Raw genomic sequence first — 12,709 nt, forward strand, 5'->3', positions numbered from 1 at the left:
GTCAAAAGTTCAGTTTCAGGCTACAGATGATGTTTGGATCACTCAACATGTTTGGCAGACATGGGACAATGGTAAATCAAACATAAAATGTATAATGCATGTTTGGCTGTGATTGGACGATGCTGGCCATTACTTGTAGTCAGAATAATTCATTCTAATTTCTGATTGGTCAAATACTTCAGCACTGGCTATCACTTGTTTTTTCACTGACATTTTGTTGCCAAAGCAGAAAAAAAACCATTGTAACAAATAAGTCAAAGTATAAAGGTCATACCTTTAATAATATCTGTGATATTTGTCTTCCGTTTGCATGGAGAACTACGCCATGCCAACGCAAAAAGAGCCAGCCAGAACAGTTGTGTGTATTCTGCAAATAAGCCTGACCCATGCTCTCTGCCAGTGGTGAAATGTCCTGTGTGTGCGATGCAAATAAAATCATGCCTAAACATTGCATTGCATCTTATTAAGCCAAATGCTGACACAGAAATATTGTAAAAAATGTAATTCATGTGCACCGTAACTATAGTGAGCTATAGTGAGATAAATCTAACATGTACCCATGTACCCTTTAAGGTGTGTGTGTGTGTGTGTGTGTGTGTGTGTATATAACAAGTAGTGCAGATAGTATATGTTAAATATAACTATAAACATCACTATATTCTCTCTCTCACCCACACACACAATTTTACAAAAAAATAAGCAAGATTCACAGAAGGGTTGCATTATTTAATGAATCATTTCTGAGCCAATATGAATATTTGGCTTACAGCAGATCAAGTGGATTTTCAAATTTGTTTGCGGTTACAGAAGAACCGAACCAAACCAAATCCTTGAACTGTGCCATGCAAAATCACAATCTTTGTTTGCACAACGCGTGTGTGCGTATGTGTGAGTAAATATCCCATTCCCTGCGAGATAGGTTGCAAAAGGAGAAAGATTGCAAAAGTGAAATCAAAAATTGCCAGTAAAATGTTTCTGAGCTCTGAAGAAATCCAGAGTGCTGGTTTGAATGTATATAAGGTGGTTTTAGTTTGGCTTTGACATGAACGTGACCTACAGATGGATATTTGGTTCATAGCCGCAAGGTTTCTAATGATTGAAAATCATATGCATGTGGCTGAATATTCATGTGAGAAGAATGGTGCGGTTCAAAATAGAGTACTGTAAAGTCGCTTATTATGCTCTCTCTCTCTCTCTCTCTCTCTCTCTCTCTCGTAGGAGGTAGCTCTGGGCAACTAGCCATGCTATATAAATATGTGCAATGCTGAAATCCTTCCTCTCTACAGTTATAAATGTATACCGCTCTCCTTCTGATGCAGAACTTAAGTTTGTACCCTTCTTATCCCATCCATGACAAACGCTCTCTATTGCAACATCTGGCTACCGATTCCTGCTGTTCCCTTAAAGAACCTTGAATGGTGCCCAAGCAAGGTATATTGGGATATTTGGTTGCCATGGCACCAGCCTAAATCAGAGCCAATCACACTATTGGCAATGAGCTGTGGAGGGGGAGCATGTGTTTGTGTGGGACTGCTGTCATATTGCCACAGTGATTTGTCAGAGTACTTTCTATTACAGACTTCATGGTAAAAATCAGCAATTTATAAATAAATTAATACACACATATATATATATATATATATATATATATATTATATGACTTGCATTTCCACAAGAAATACCAGTGCTTGCCGGGCAGGAAATAAATACTGTTAAAGTTTTAGGTAAGCTTGTGCCATGTCCACACTAATGCATTTGGTTTGAAAACACATTCATTTTGCTAAATTGGCAGCCAAAAGTTTGGAAAAGAGTACAGAATTTGCTGTTTTGGAAGGAAATTGGTACTTTTTTTTCACCAAAGTGGAATTGTTGTGCATCACAAAGTATATTCAGGACAGTACTGATGTATAAAACAGCCCCATCATTATTAGAAAAAAATAATTTTTGATCAAATCTAGACAGCAGCATCACTCAAACACCTTATCCTCGAGTAATCATGATAAATTGATCATTTGGTGCTAGAAAATCACTTGCCATTATATCAAACACAGCTGAAAGATATTTGGATCATTAAATGAATCTTAACATTGTTTTTGAGTTTTTTTTGAGACACTGTCTTAAGGTCATATTAGGTCAAAAATGGCAACAAATAATCAGCTTTCCCTAGAAACTCATCAGTCAATCATTGTTTTGAGGAATGAAGGCGATACAATGCTTGAAATTGCCAAAAAAAAACTGAAGATTTCATACAAAGGTGTCACTACAGTCTTCAAAGATTAAGCACAACTGTCTCCAACAAGGACAGAAAGAGATGTGGAAGACCAGATTTACAACTAAACAAGAGGATAAGTACATCAGAGTCTCTAGTTTGAGAAATAGATGCCTCAAATGTCCTTCGCTGACAGCTTCATTGAATTCTACCCGCTCAACACCAGTTTCATGTACAACAGTAAAGAGAAGACTCAGCCGATCGCTTCAGAAGACATGGATTAAATCACTCGTATGGATTACCTTTATGCAGCCCTTATGTCCATTTTGGAGCTTGAAAGTTTTGAACCCCATTGACTTACATTGTATGGATATAAACACATAATATATCCTTGAAAATATCTTCATTTGTTTCTGCAGAAGAAATAAAGTCATGCGAGTTTGAGACGATATAAGGATGAGTAATTGATCCGAGAATGACTATTTTTAGATGAACTATTCCATTAACGTAAATCAAACCGGAACTTTTATTTCTTTTAAGTGTGTAAAACTGTAAATAAGAGATGAATTTTGAAAAAGAGACATTTTAATTCAGCGCCGCCTTGTTTATAAGTAGTTAAATAGTCATAATAATTCTACAGTGTGAGACAATGATCACAGACAGTAAAAACTCCAAGCCTTCTAATGAATGCTAATTCTAACGAAACTGACCTCTGACCTCTAACACACACATACAAGAGCAGTTGTCTGGACTCAACATCATCAGTATCCTCAACACACCCCTATCTACCATGACAACCACAAATCTGAACACCACAGAGACCAACAGGTGCTGACAGCCTAAATACACTCTCGTAGACACATTCACATAGATTTCAACACACATAAGAGCTCACAAATGTACGCCTGCACATGTACTTATGCAAATACACACTAATTCATCTATGTGAACACTCCAACACATTCTACACACAACATGTGCACAAACAAAACACCTTCTGTATGTTGATGCATATGGATAAGGCTTGTAGTGATCTAATGCAAACACACACATTTTATATTAGCCTATTAACATACTAATCATGCGCGATCCCACCATCAGTTCATCCGGTGGCATACAGGGGCCCTCTGTCTCGGTGCAAACACACACACACACACATTTTATTTTTTGCACTCCCTCTTTCTCTCGTTTATCCTGTTATCTCTGTAAACAAACGACAGACTCCCTCTGCTCCAAATGGAGGGGTCGTCTTTCATTGTCTTAAGAGTGGGAAGATGCTCCTGCCTGATGAATGGGGCTTTCTGGAACTGAGAGCCATGAAGCTTCACACACTCTCGTTTACAGCCCTATTTATCACACTCTTATTATGAACACACACACACACACATGCAGCTTTTCTTTCCTGTGTTACCCCATCCCCCGGGTTCCTTGCCGTTTTCTCTCCGGTTTCATCCCTTGTTCTCAGCGTTCTTTCCAGGGTGTCCTAGATCTGTGTCCAAACTGCTATCCAGGCCTATTCCCTTACAAACATGCGCATGCCAGAATTGATTCGCTTTCTCTTTTTCACATGCTGTAAATAACACCAAGACGAATTTATGACGGCTCGGACTTTCACCGAGGATGACGTCCCTTCATGCATCTGCAGGAAGATGAAAAGTGTGGAGTCCAACAGAAACTGTGGGTCCAACAGAAACTGACCTATAGGAAACGTCTCAGATTATTTGGAAATATGTATCTGGAAGGAAAATTTGGGAAGAGTTGAGTTGGGAACTGAAAACCTGTTCATATTTACAAACGTTATTTCTTCATGACGGTTGGTTCTGTTAACAGCTCTTGAATGATACATTCTACTAAAATACTCGGTCATACAGCGTTTCCTGCATTGCTGTTGGGGCTGCGGCTTTACTGTATCAGCAGCACCACGGCAACAGAATTGAACAAACATACAGTGCAACCAACATAGTCTAATTAAAAAATAAACAACTTTGAGGGGCCTTGGTAGCTCAGCGAGTATTGATACCGACAACCACCCCGGGAGTCCAGAGTTTGAATCCAGGGTGTGCTGAGTGACTCCAGCAAGGTCTAGGGAGGGTAGTCACATGGGGGCAACCTCCTTGTGGTCATGACTAGTGGTTCTCACTCTCAATGGGACGCATGGTTAGTTGAGAGTAGCATGAGCATCCACATGCTGCGAGTCTCCGCGGTGTCATGCACAACGAGCCACGTAAAAAGATGCGCGGATTGACTGTCTCAGAAGCGGAGAGGCAACTGCGACTGGACCTCCACCACCTGAATTGAGGTGAGTAACCGCGCCACCATGAGGACCTACTAAGTAGTGGGAATTGGGCATTCCAAATTGGGAGAAAATAAATAAATAAATGACTTTTATGAGCCAGTTCATTTAGTGAATCATTTAGGAAACAGCTCAGATTATTTGGAAAGATTTGCATTCGGAAAATCTGTCAAAAAGTCGTTTATGGTATTGTGAACCTGTTTTTATTCAGAAACAGTTCAATCTTAAAAACTAAACAAAAAAATCATTTATTTTTCATGATGTTCAGCACCATGGCAAAAATACAGCACAACCAGTGTAGTTCGATTCTGGGAGACAAATTCTGAAAAAGTTTGAATCCTTCAAAAAATACTTCTATTATTTTCATGACATACAGCACAACGGCAATAGAAATGAGTGAATATACAGTATATTGCGACCAGTCGAGTCTGATTCACAAACAAATGACTCTAATAACGACTTCGTCAAAAAGACTCAAATTTTTCCAAATGACTCACTGATTCACTTAATCATTCGAAGTGATTCAGATTAAACAGAATGAAATAAAATGCTATAAATTAAATAATATTATAAGGATAACTTCTGACTGAACAGCAGTTCAGCAAGAACAGAAAACTACAGTATTATCATGTTTTGTACGCCTTTAAACTAGTGTAATTACCGACTCAACAAAAAGAGTTCATATGCCATTTGTTGAAAGTTGTAACAAATGGTACATATATACTGTACCCAAAAACAGTTATTGGTGAAGGGACTTTCTAATACTAACAGACTATTAAAATAACTGTGAACAGAATCATTAAATTCTCATTCCTATAAAAGAGAAAGAATCAAAAGAGAAAATGTCTGCACTAAATAAAGACGCCAAACAAACTACTTTTGATGTCTTAGAAAGTCGATGAAGAACAAAACAAGCAAACAAGTAATCCCTCCCTGCACACACACGCACATGGAAATGAAACAGAAATCGAATTGTATAAAAAAAGCTGATAAAACTGTTGAGCTGAAAATAGGAGGACGTACTGTATCAAGACGACAGGGGTGACGCTGGGGTTGAGCCCCCCAAGAGAGCCGGAGAGAATGGGTGAAAGGAGAGGGAGAGGAAGGGAAAGAAAGGATCAGAGGGAGAGTGGTTGGCAGCGACGACGTTCTGGCACCTTCTACATAGAGCTCACCATACAGGGTGCCAAAAAAATGGCAGACGAGGCTGCCCCCGTTCCCTCGTTCTTTCCCCGTCTCCCTCGCTCTCGCCCCTTGGCTATCTTGATGATCCCTTTCTCCTCTTTCTAAAGAGATTTTATCTAATGAGCTCCATGAGAATTCAATCTAACAGCACTAATGCACAACTTCCACTCGTATATGTTGGAGTTATGGCTCAGCTTTCCGTGTGAGCGGCTGTTTTGCGGTGTTTACGTATGTGTGTGTGTGTGTGTGTGTGTGTGTGTGTGTGTGTGTGTAGTGAGTAGGCCTGTGGTGCTACTGAGCTCTGCATTGTGTTCTCTGAGTCGTAACCAGAGTCGTTGTGAGTGGGCCACGTTACTTTCCTTCTTTCTCTCCAAACGAATACAAACACTCCTTCTTTTAGAGTATATGGTTTGGGGACGAGGGCTGGCTAATGTAACTGAAAAAAATCGTGCATTATTTTTCAGCCTTTTTACGAGGTTCATTATATGTTTTGGTAATCATATATTTATTTTGAAATGTCGTAAAAGTTATTCTATTTCCAATCATTTTGCCACAGCTTGAACTGATTCAGGAAAATGAATGAAATTAAATTACACACTTTAGCGGGGCGGCTGTGGCTCCGGGTTGGCATTTCGATTCCCGGCCCGCATGACTCCAATGCCGAAGTGTCCTTGGGCAAGACACTGAACCCCAAGTTCCTCCCAATGGCAGGCTAGCACCTTGCATGGCAGCTCTACTGCCATTGGTGTGTGAGTGTGTGTGTGAATGCTTGTGTGAATGAGACGCAGTGCAAAGCGCTTTGAATACCGCTAAGGTTAAAAAAGGCACTATATAAGTGCAGACCGTTTACCATTTAACGGCCAAATAAAAGTGCATTAAAACAATGATATTGACAATATTGCTTACTTTAATTCAAATAACTACAGAAAGACATGAGAAGAAAAAACCTTTATGGCTCTCTCTATGTTATTCTCACTTATTGTTCACATTGTGAGTCCAAAAAACTTGATTTGCATCCTCTCTCTCTTTCACATACTTGAACGCAGGTGCTCCTGTAAAAGAGCTGATATTGGTTGGTTTGTGTTAACATATTTTACTTTTACAATCCTTCCTTTGTGCTTTTAAAAACGCCCGTGAAAGCCTGCAGTCAGTTGAGTGCTGAGAAAGTAAAAACCCGACACTTCAGTTTAAGACACAGAGTAACACGCAGATGTACGAACGATACTTAGCCTTACTTACTTTGACCAGTCACATTGTAATAAATCAAACAAAGACTTCATTATCGCAAAAAGAATAAAAAAAATGCCAAAAAGCTTCAATTAAAACGAGCACAGCAATTGCCTATTCAACTGAATGCTCTCTTAAATATAGAATTGTCAGATGATGGAAAAATGATGTGGGGATAGTCTCTCAAATTTAACAAATGACCTCGTACAGTTTTCAAAGCAGCAGAGCGACCAGTGCCGTGTGACATGTGACTGACAGAGGTGGAATTTCTTCCATTTCAACACTCCAGGACCATCTTTCAGAGACATTGATGGAGACAAAGAACGAGAAAGGAGGCACTTGGAAACAGAAAGATTGAGGATGCGTTACGTACACTGGCTTGGAGTGAATGATGACTGCTGAAATAATCGGTTTAACAGCAAACATTTCATATCCAAACAAAACAGTCCAACAATGCATCAGGCAGATGAGAGAAATCCCAACTGCACACGCTTGTGGGTCTGTGTTAGTTTCAGAAACAGGTCAAACTCGTCAACAATGTCTTTTAACATTTTTAAATTGTAATAATAATAATAATAATATTTAATAACAACAAAAATATTTTTATTATTAATAATAATAATATAATAATAATAATAATTATTATTATTATTATTATACATTATTATTATATTATTACTGCATTAAATATCATTCGAAAAAATATATTTGCAAAACATCATTTTCAAGATAAAAAAAACATATAAATGGAAAAATTATATAATTTAAAATCTTATTAAAATAATAATAATTATTATTATACATTTTTTTGGCTTAAAAAAATATATTTAATTCTTTAAAAAAAAAACATTAAATTTACTCCACCAAATTATTTTAAATATAACAAAATTAATAAACAATAATAATAAATGCGCTGAAATTCACCAAATTTTTTATGAAGATTTGTCCCTCTCTATATTTAACAGGCATCTCATACTTGCCATGGAATTAAAAGAGTAGCAGTTAAATGCTTAATATGGCAGAAACACATTTTTCACTCCTCTTCAGCAGTTAAATATCATATTGTGTGGAGTGTTTTAGCAGGGATAAATAAAAAAATATATCCTCATAATAATGATATATTAGCAGCATTAAAAGTTCTAACAATACAACCATGACATGACCATATAAAATGAATATACTCTTAACCACAAACTCACACCATTTCCCTTCATTAAGACGACATAATGCTAATGGAAATACAGTATATTTATATTTAACATTACATCTGGACTATTAAGTGAACAAACTAATTTTTTCATGCCAGAAAAAAAGCGTATAATAAGTCTAATAAATATGGTATAAACAAATAAGTATTTATCAAGTATGGAACTTTTTTTTTTCCCTTACAGACACAAAAGAGGATGAGAAATACTGCCATTAAGACCGTAACAATGAAGTGAAGGCCACATTTAATGATTATCAACAAAGAGTTTATGCTGTGACTACACAATCGCAAGGTCTAAATAAACACAAAGCAAACAACTAAATTAAGTAAACAGATGTACCATCGTATTCAAGACGTTAAGAATGCAATGACATTTTTGGCACACACACAAAAAAAATGGTTTGCATGATTTCAATTAAGAATACAATTTAAATACAAAGTAAAAATACCCATAATGCCCCTAACCAGGGCAGTGCATATGGACCATATGCGTCTGGGGTTGAGAAAGGCCCCCTGAGCCCTGGCACAGGATGCCACGGAACCTGGGATTCTGTGCGGCTGCCCTGCAGGGTGCCAACCTCTGCCGAGGCTATTTGGAGCCCGATAAAAGCGGCAGCGCACACTGGAATTAGCCTGATAAGATAAGACCGCAGCACAGCAGCACATATTCGGAACGGGCAGCGCGATGGCCAACCCTGCTGGGCACGGGGCGCACCAATGTGTACACTGACCGAGAGAGTCGAAAGACTTTGTACCAGTTGGATCAGAGCTCTGTAATGGTAGTTATAAATAAGAAAGAAAGAAAGACAGACAGACAGGCAGGCAGACAGACATAAAGAGAGACAGACAGAAAGACAAAGAGACAGACACACAGAAAGGCAGACAGGCAGTCAGACAGACAGACAGATAGACACACAGACAGGCAGATAGACAGGCAGACAGAGACGCACAGACAGGCAGGCAGACAGAGAGAGACAGACAGACAGGCAGACAGACAGACAGACAGAGAGAGACAGACAGACAGACAGGCAGGCAGACAGGCAGGCCGACAGACAGGCCGACAGACAGGCCGACAGACAGAAAGAAAGATTTCTAAACACAGTATAATGGAGCTGCTGCCCTGAGTGTGTTTGGCCAGTCAGACCTTTTCTACTACATGGTGTGTGTGTGTGTGTGTGTGTGTGTGTGTGTGTGTGTGTGTGTGTGTGTGTGTGTGTGTGTGTGTGTGTGTGAGTGTGTGTGTGTGTGTGTGTCAGAGAGAGTGTTAGCTGTGTCAGAAACAGCATTTGGCATGTATGAGACTGTGCTAGTAACAAATCCCCAAAAACACACACACACACCAAAATGATACGGCTCTAAAACACACTGCCAGTGAGAGAACAGAATGACACTAAGAGATGAAACAGGCCAACCACTCCAACATTCTCTCACTGAAACATATGATTTATCAATGCAGCAAAAGAACGGGACAAACCATACAAACAAATTGACAAAAAGACATACACAGATTCATGAAATGCTTTGAACAATGGCAGAAATTTTTCAATTTCATGAAGGTCTTTTTTTCCTTCACATTTCAAATGGTCTTTTCAATGAATTTCCACGACCTTTTCAGTCATTCATTAGTACATTCATAAATAATGAGTAATAGTATTCTTAAATTCATTTTATAGAAATTGCTGGGGAGGATTTTCAATTGTATGCCAGATGCTAATCTTTGGAATTACTAGATTTAAACTAGGGCTGCACAATAATGACACAAAGCATATTTGTTGATCACTTTCCTTGATATACTAATTGCAATTCATTTCAATTAATAGAATTGACATTTTGTGTTTTATATGCACGTCATACTGTTTATGTAGGCTGCAGATCCAAAACAAGCTGAGACCTGTGTTCTTTAATAACTTAAGTGCCTGAATTATCACATTGGCCCTTTTAGCAGCACAAAAAAACAAACTATTATTTCAATTTCAAATAAAGTGACTAACAGACATGTCTGTGATTGTTACAAAGCTCAAGCACTGCAAAAAAAAAAAAAAACGTTGCAAATACACATTTTTTAAATGCACTTTTTTTTAAGAGTAGAAAATGTATTAGTGAACTGTGGCAGCTGTAATTGTAATCTCAATTATTTATTAGATTAATTGTGCTGCCCTAACTTAAACGATGATATTTATTAGTGTAAAAATTATAAACGATCTAAGACAAAAAAATGACCTGTTATTTGAATAAGGTTCGATGAAAGATTTGGCTTTTGGACCCCAGTGCACAGCATGACCACATAAAAAGTACATTCGCTATCGACTTATCAAAGTTTTATTACGTTTTCTGTGACTTGTCTGGGCCTGGAAATCACAACTTTCACATAACCAGGTTTCAAATTGGATGACCATGGGAACCCTGTTCCAGTGTAATTTTGGCATTGGCCACAGAATGTAGAAGCTCATAGCCAGTGTTTATATGTGTACAGGAAGTGGTCGTGATTACGGGGGTGTCAACTTACTCTGAATTCTAACCCCTCTGAAAGAAACACGTTCAGTTAGCTTGAGTGTAGGAAAGAGAGAGCTAGAAAGAGTGTATTCCACAAACCTGGCATATGGATGAAGTAGGCCAGGTACAGGTCCAGCTCTTTGACGGACACTCCGATGTGGTGGGGCTGCACGCACAGGGTATGGTTCGAGCATTGTGGCGACTTGAGCAGTCTCTCTCCATCCGTGCTCTCCAGAGGACTTCCCTTGAATAGAATCACCATCACCAGGTCCAGGCGCCAGACCTTGTCCGCCTGCCTCAGGCAGTCGATGCGACGGATCTTGCCCTTCTGGTCGGGGTTGGACAGCACGCAGCACGGTGGCTTCTTTCCCGTGATGGTGAGCACGAAGTCTTCGCGGAACTCCGGACGGATGTCCTTGCGCAGTTTGGCCAGCAGCCGCGACGCCCACTTCTGTTTGATCTCGGGCTTCTCGCCCAGGAGTTCGTCTTTGACTGCGCGCTCCTCATCCTTGGACATGCGCTTCTCATGCTTTTTGAAGTACTTGCGCTTGCGGGCCTGCAGGTTGAACCAGGTGTAGGAGAACGCCCGCACGTGCGGGAGTAGAGCCTCGATGAAGGGATGGAATTCATCCTGGTGAGGTGGAGAAAGAGGGAACAAAGGAGAAGAGAGGAGGGAAGGGGAGAACACGTTAGTATCGCGGAGCATGAGTGAACTGAGTGCTCGGTTGGCTTGGTTATGCTCTGCGATGGAAGGTGGGTGGAATGCAAGTGAGTGAGTGTGTGTGTGTGCATATCACAAATACACTCACATGAACAAAAACAAATGAAGCATCAAATATAAATACTGCATCCTTCAATGTTAATTTAGAGTAATTATATTCATCACAATATATATATACAGTAATAAAACTATGGACATGCCATTAAAAAAAAACTTTTAAAAATCCTATATCGTAACCTCTTTGCTCTGTTTCTCATTGAACTGACATTCAAAATCATTTTAAGAGACTAATCAAATTACACTTCAAACCAGACAAGTTCTGAAGGACAGATGTAAAGAGACCAAACCGGACAACCAACCCCTATTACTGCACATCCTGATCCAAACTACATCGCAGCAGACACAGAAACAGCATGCCACAGCCAAATGCACAAGAGCAACACAACAGCAAAATAAATTCGGTAATTACCATTTTGTACTTTCATCATAAACCCTGCAGGTTGACGCAAAAAGTCAAAAACAAAAAGTGAAACGTCCTCTTTGAACTCAGCTTGATACTACATGCCCTGATTAAAATTTTAACATTTTTTTAAATGGAAAAGAACTGAAAAGGACAGATTTTATAAAAGGTAAAATGCTGTAAATATATCCAATTGACTTGAAAGAAAAAGAGAAATTCAGGAAAAGCAAAAGCAAGAGAGGAATATTTAATACACAATGCAGAGAGAGGAAAATTGGGAGAAAAAATATTTAGGGGAAAATAAAATGGGGATTTTGCCAGAAAATTACGTGCGAAAACACAAAAGCGAGAAGTGAAATCGCTCGTAATCAAAAAGTATTGTACTCACTGTTAGAGACAAAATGTACACAAATAAATACACAAATGCCGCAACAAAGAGAAAAAAAATGTTTGGCAAAGCGCTAAGTGGTGTTTGTTCAGATATGCGTGCTCTGCATTCGACTCACAGAGAGCGAGACAGACAGAGAATGGAAGACAGACAGAGAGAAATAGAGAGAGGGGGGTAGAGAGGAGCGAATTGAAAGCGAAAAAAAAAAAAGGACCGAATCAATGTTGGAAGAGCGCGTACGACCGCTGGCAAACCCGAAAGAAGCTTCTTTTTTCCCCCTTTTTCTCTCCAGCTCTATCTCTCTCTTCCTCTCCACACTCTTTTCCTATCCATTGCCTCAAAGTCTGCCAGCACGAAGCTGAGCCCACCTATTTGGCAACGGGTGCCCGATACGCTCAGCCAATACGCACGCTCGAAGGGCTGTATGGGAGGGAGACTGGTAGGGATATATTGGGAGGGTGAAAGAGATGGAGCGAGAATAAGAAGGGGAAGGGGGGTAGATAAGTGTAGGGTTCGGTCAATGGGT

The 12,709-nt window shown here is 39.3% G+C and overlaps 1 pseudogene; it reads right to left on the reverse strand.

Moving 5' to 3' along the window:
- LOC127651584 (nuclear factor 1 X-type-like) overlaps positions 1-12,709 on the reverse strand; it is a 117,507-nt pseudogene that overhangs the window by 60,137 nt on the left and 44,661 nt on the right.

Source organism: Xyrauchen texanus, chromosome 11 (assembly GCF_025860055.1).
Source record: "Xyrauchen texanus isolate HMW12.3.18 chromosome 11, RBS_HiC_50CHRs, whole genome shotgun sequence".
In the NCBI taxonomy this organism is placed as follows: domain Eukaryota; kingdom Metazoa; phylum Chordata; class Actinopteri; order Cypriniformes; family Catostomidae; genus Xyrauchen; species Xyrauchen texanus.